Source organism: Sorex araneus, chromosome 11 (assembly GCF_027595985.1).
Source record: "Sorex araneus isolate mSorAra2 chromosome 11, mSorAra2.pri, whole genome shotgun sequence".
NCBI lineage: Eukaryota > Metazoa > Chordata > Mammalia > Eulipotyphla > Soricidae > Sorex > Sorex araneus.
This window is the reverse complement of record NC_073312.1, coordinates 22,448,285-22,454,425: the sequence shown is the minus strand read 5'-3', so window position 1 is coordinate 22,454,425 and position 6,141 is coordinate 22,448,285.

Here is a 6,141-nt window from a genome sequence, read left to right as displayed (position 1 = left end):
GTCACCACAATGCCACTAGAAAGGGACTATTATTACTATCACCCCTACTTTAGAGGCGAGGGGAATAAGTTTCAGATAGGTTAAGGACATTTTCCAACTCAGTTTATAAGAGGGGTTGCTGGGGTCAGCATAGAGTAATGAGATCCTGGAACCCATGTTCGAGGTTAGACCTGGAGAGTTAGGGGTGAGGCCACTTCGAGAGCTGCCTGCTGATGGACTAGCCAGATCAGGTCACTGGATTGGTGGCACCTATTGTCATGATTTCAGGTGCTGTTTCCAGAGACAGATCCCAGGAACTGCCTCCTGCCTTGGAGATAAATTTGATTGAGGCTCCTGTGCTTCTGGCTATATTTATTTTTTAATTTAATTTAATTTTTAAAAAACTGAGTCACCGTGAGATATACAGTTACAAAACTGTTCATGATCGGGTTTCAGGCACACAATGATCCAACACCGTCCCTCCACCAGTGTCAATTTCCCACCACCAGTGACCCCAGTTAGAACTTAGAGTCACTGAATTTAAAGACAATTTGTTTCAGTACTGTCAAGTACCAAATGATAGTCTCATTGACCCATCATCTGTCCTATTGAGATAGTTCCAACACCTTATGTTGCTGGCATATCTCAATTATGACATATTCATGATTCAAGAAAAATATCACTCAGAACAGTTCTCCATGGAGAAAAAATAAACTAGTGGTCAATAAAAAATACTGGGGCAGGGTGCTGTCTAGACATAGCTTCTGGTTAACAAGAAGAAATTTTATTTTATTTTACTTTTTTATTGAATCACTGTGAGGTACAGTTACAAAGCCTTCATGTTTGAGTTTCAGTCATGTAATGATCAAACACCCATCCCTCCACCAGGGTACATTTTCCACCACCAATGTCCCCAGTATCACTCCAGCCTGCCCCATTCCTTCCTCTGCCTCTATGGCAGACAATTTCCTTCTTAGTCTCTCTCTCTCCTCTTGGGTATTATGGTTTGCAATACAGATACTGAGAGACCATCATATTTGGTCCTTTATCTATTTTCAGCACACATCTTCTAGCCAGAGTGATCCTTTCAACTGTCATTGACTTAGTGATCCCAAGAAGCAATTTTAAACCATATGACTGTAGGCTGCCCTGGTGAGGAGGACAATTGGAACATGATGAACAGGTGGCTTGCTGAACAGGGAGTGGGATGGACATGGGGTTTGAACAGCAAATCTAGTGTCTAGGCACAACCTCTGTTCAGATGAAAGGTGGGAGTGGGGAGGAAGGGAACTTCAAAATTATTCACTCACAGGAGATAACTTTTAAAATGCTACCCAAAGAAGGCTGAAGATACACATAATGGTAGAACACTTGACTAGTATTTGTGAGATCCTGAACTTAATTCCTGGCACTGCAAAAACAGTTTTAAAAAATAATATTGGTGTATTAAATTTTGAAGTTATTCATATCCCAACTCTGGGGGTGTCATTTCTCTTACTTTATGAGACTCGCTCTCAGTCTTTCATTGTCTCTCCCACACTTTCCTTCCTTCCTTCCTCCCTTCCTTCCTTCCTTCCTTCCTTCCTTCCTTCCTTCCTTCCTTCCTTCCTTCCTTCCTTCCTTCCTTCCTTCCTTCCTTCCTTCCTTCCTTTCTCTCTCTCTTTCTTTCTTCCTTCCTTCCTCTTTCTATTTTTTTTTTTGCTTTTTGGGTCACACCCAGCGATGCTCAGGGGTTACTCCTGGCTTTGCACTCAGGAATTACTCCTGGCAGTGCTTGGGGGACCATATGGGATGCCGGGGATCGAACCCGGGTCAGCCGCGTGCAAGGCAAACACCCTACCCGCTGTGCTATCGCTCCGGCCCATTCCTCTTTCTTTTTCTTTCTGCCTTTCCCACTCTTTGCCTCACTCCTTCCCCTCTCATATTTCCTAAATAAAATTATTCACTTCACTGAAAAATTAAAATAATCAAAATGTGCACCCAAAGACAACATTTTGCAGGGGCCTGTCCTGGACAATTTCCCACTATTTTTTCTGGCAAAGCAATTGCCAGTTATTATGTCCATAGCTGGTGAGGTCTACTTCTATTAATTTATCCTGTAGATATGTACACAAATGGCCACAATAATATTCAATTTATAGCATTACTTGTAGTATTATTTCTGAAAGGGTAAATCCCTGAACTTCTACATATTCATGTAATAAAATATATTTCGAAAGTATGGTATTGAGGCTAGAGAGATAATATAGTGGGGAAGGTGCTTGCCTTGCATGTGGTTGACTCAGATTTGACCCCTAACACCACTAAGAATACTTCCTGAGCACAGAGCCAGGAGTAATCCCTGAGCATCACTGGGTATGGCCCCAAACCTTACACTGAAAAAAAAATATGGTATATCTACATAATGGTACAATATGTAATGACTATAATGATATATGAGAAGATATGAAAAAATATACAAGTTATATTTAAACAAACCCTGCCAAGTAGTACTATACTTTACATATTATACTTTGATTTGTGCAACAAAATTAACATCTATATGTGTATGATTATAGGTTCATAGAGTATATGTAGGTAATAATTATCAATGATAATTTCTGGGAAAATATGAGAGTAGAGGGTAGAATTTTAATGTTACTCTTTCCTTTAAGTGTTACTTTGTTGTTTAAGTGTTTCTAAAAATATAAAATTAAAAAAAGCATATTTTTGCTCCATATCCATTGTAGCCAAGTTATTCATAATAGTCAAGTTATGGGAACAACCTAAGTGGCCATCAACAGATTAATGGATAAAAAAAATATGGCGTAGGAGAAAGTGGGCGACACCAGCCCACTCTCCACTGAGATGTGAACCCCGGGGGCCGCACGTGTGCGGCCTCTTCGCAGCTGCACGAGCATGACTCCAGAGGCCAGCTAAACTACTTTTGGTACCGGCAGCTCCTTGCAGAATGTCTCCAGATTGAGAACTAAGCTGTGGCCCCATGCCTGCCCAGGAGGGGAAAGGTTTTTCTCTCTCTCCTTTTCCTTGCCGGGGGTGGGGGGGTGGTGGAGGGGGCAGTGGGGGGGAGGCGGGAGGGGGTGGAAGGGCGTGGCGACCACCATATTATGAGGAACACAGATGAGACTTACAAGCTTGCAATGATTCAATATCTGGAAGAAATTTCCCTGGACTTACTTGGTAAAATACAGGAATCCAAAACCGCAGCCGCGCAACCTCATATCTCTTCACAACAGGTCTGACTCTAGTGGGGAACTCATAACAATAATAGTGAGGTTTTTGTTGAAATATTGAATGTAACCAAAGTAAAGAGAAAGTAAAGTGAAATTTATCAGTTTTGGGGACGTGGGGCGGGATGGGAGGTATACTGTTTTTTTTTTTTTTTTGGTGGTGGAATATGGGCCCTGGTGAAGGGATGGTTGTTTCAGCATTGTATACCTGAGACTTAAGCCTGAAAGCATTGTAATTTTCCACATGGTGATTCAATAAAATAAAAAAAAATATGGCATAAAGCTTGATTTTTAAAACTTTCACCACTCCCAAACCTTTTTTGCCCAAGAAACGCATAACATGGGTAAGTGCTGTTAGAAGATTCATTAGGCAGTTAATTTTGAAGTAAGTTTTACTTGTTTCAAGTAGGGACCTTTTACTGTTACAATTTTTTCACACCCTACTCCCCCCACCCCAACCTACCCACATTTAGTTATGTGACTCCATCTGAGACAGACACCCAGAGTTTAAGGAGTCTAGGATGGGCCAGAGAGGTAACTCAGTGGCCTGGAGTGTATACTCTGCATGGAAGAGTCCCAGGTTTGATTCCCAACACCAATAATTCCCCAAGTACTATTAGGAGCAGTCCCTGGATATCAGTCCAGGAATAGACTTGAACACTGCTGAACGTGGCCCCCAAATAAAGAGACTCTAGGGTGTATGGCTATGATGGAATATTATTCAGCCATGAGAATAAAAGAACATCCCTGCTATTTGTAGATATACCTAGGGACATTATACAAAGTAAAACTGATCAGGAAGAGGGACTGGAGCAATAACACAGTGGGTAGGGCTTTTGCCTTGCAAGCGGCGAACCCTGGTTCGATTCCCAGCATCCCATATGGCTCCCTGAGCACCACCAGGAGTAATTCCTGAGTTCAGGTCAGGAGTAACCCCTGTGTATCGCCAGATGTGACTCCAAAAGCAAAAAAAAAAAAAAGAAGAAGAAGAAGAAGAAACTAATCAGGAAGAGACGAGACATACCTTATGAGGTTTTTTGTATGTAAACTGAAGGAGTCAAACTCATAAAGCCAACTGTTAGTCGAAGAGTACAAACGCCACCTATAAGGTGAGTAAGACCTGGGGATCTAATGCACAGCATAATGATCATAGTTAATAACACTATATTACATGCTTAAATGTTCCTAAGAGACTAGAGCTGAGCTGTCCTCACCACAAGAGAAATGGTAATTATGCGATGCGGGGCAGTGTTAGCTGACTCTGTCTTTAATCATCTTGCAATCTGTGCTTCAAATCAACAGCTTATGTACCTCACACTCAAAAGTGTGATATGTCTATTATATCCTGATGAAGCTGGGAAAAGTGGGGGTGGGGTGGGGTGGGAGGAGCAGCTCTGAGCAGAGTATGATATCTTGAAAGCTGATTTCTTGTCGCACCTGCTGGGGTTCAACCCCTGGGGAAGGGAAGGGGCAGAAGCAGGATTGAATGGAGAGCAGGTAGGTGGGTTAAACGATCTTAACAAAGACTTCAGCTAAGCCCACTGGGTTCCCTGGGACTGGAGTGAGACTTTGAGTTGTTTTACCTGGGGCAAGAGAGCAGGCCATGGTGTACTGGGATCAACCAGACAGTGAATGGGACAGTCTCAAGAAGCAGACGTGACCTGATGTTTCTTTAGCTGAGTCAATTCTCCTGGGTATACATCCTTCAGTACTGAAGAGGGAACTTTAACACCACTTCTAGCAAAGCCCTTTTCCTGCAGGCCCAAAGGACTCTAAATTAGACAGTGAAAACTCCCTTAATCAGCCCTTCCTCTGAGATCCGATCCAGCGAAGAACAGTGGCAGGTTTTGACTCTGGTTCTTGTGTTTCAACCCTTTTTCATATGGAAACATCTACCAGTATCACACCATGGTTGCTATTATCTTTCGTGTAAAAGTCATTGTAAAAGGCAAAATACCTTTTCTATCAGAAGCGTTACTGTTCATTGTTTGAGATTCATGAAGTGATTTAAAACCCTCTGACTAATTTGCTCTTGGGAATTAAGGGAACACTAAAATTTTCCTTCTGTGTAGCACGCAAGTTAACAGTAGTCCAACTACACAGAGACCCTTGCTCTTTAGCACAGAGATGACTCCTAGAAGTAGAGAATTCCAGCACCTTGCAGTGCTCTTGTTGTTAATTGCCAACTCAATAAAGTGGTGAGTAATTTGAAAATAATTCTGTTGGCCTGGTACACAGGAGTGCACTACATTGTAAATGAGTTTATCTCCAGAATCTGGATGCTATCAAAACAAATGGAACATAACCTCCCTTTGGGAAAGTAAATCCTGTGGCTTGAAGGGAAGACAAAGAGAAGCTCTCAGGAACAAAGTTAGAGCCTTTGAGTTTGTTGGTTTAGCAAGATCGGTTCTGGGGCTGGCTAGCAGTAATGCTTGGCTTCAAAGCAAGCCTTATCCTTTAATAATTCCCTAATCCTGGTTGTTATGTGGGCCAGCAAACATTTGAAAGGCAAAGCTGTAGAAATGGTATTAGGGTGGTCTCCTAAGGGAGTCATAAAGGTGCCGGGAGAGCAAAAGGACCTGCAGGGTTCCATCGGGAAGCCTGTGTTTCGAGAACTTCTGTGAATATCAATGAGAAGCAAAATATTCTACAAATCCCAATACAATCACTTGTGCTAATTGTAGGTTTAAAACCCAGCCAGGTGGCTTCCATATTATAGAAAGAATCAAAGAAGGGGTGTGTGTATGCATGTTGGGGCTGGGAAGGGGGGACTTTCCCCGGTAGAGCCCAGAAGTACATGTGGGAGTGGCTGATAGTGGCTATTGATTGGAACTGGAGACTGAGAATTTAACCCAGCGCTGTGTCATACAGCTAAATACAGATAAAGTATTTTCTGTAAAACTGAGAGAAACGATATCTGGCCATTTCAAAC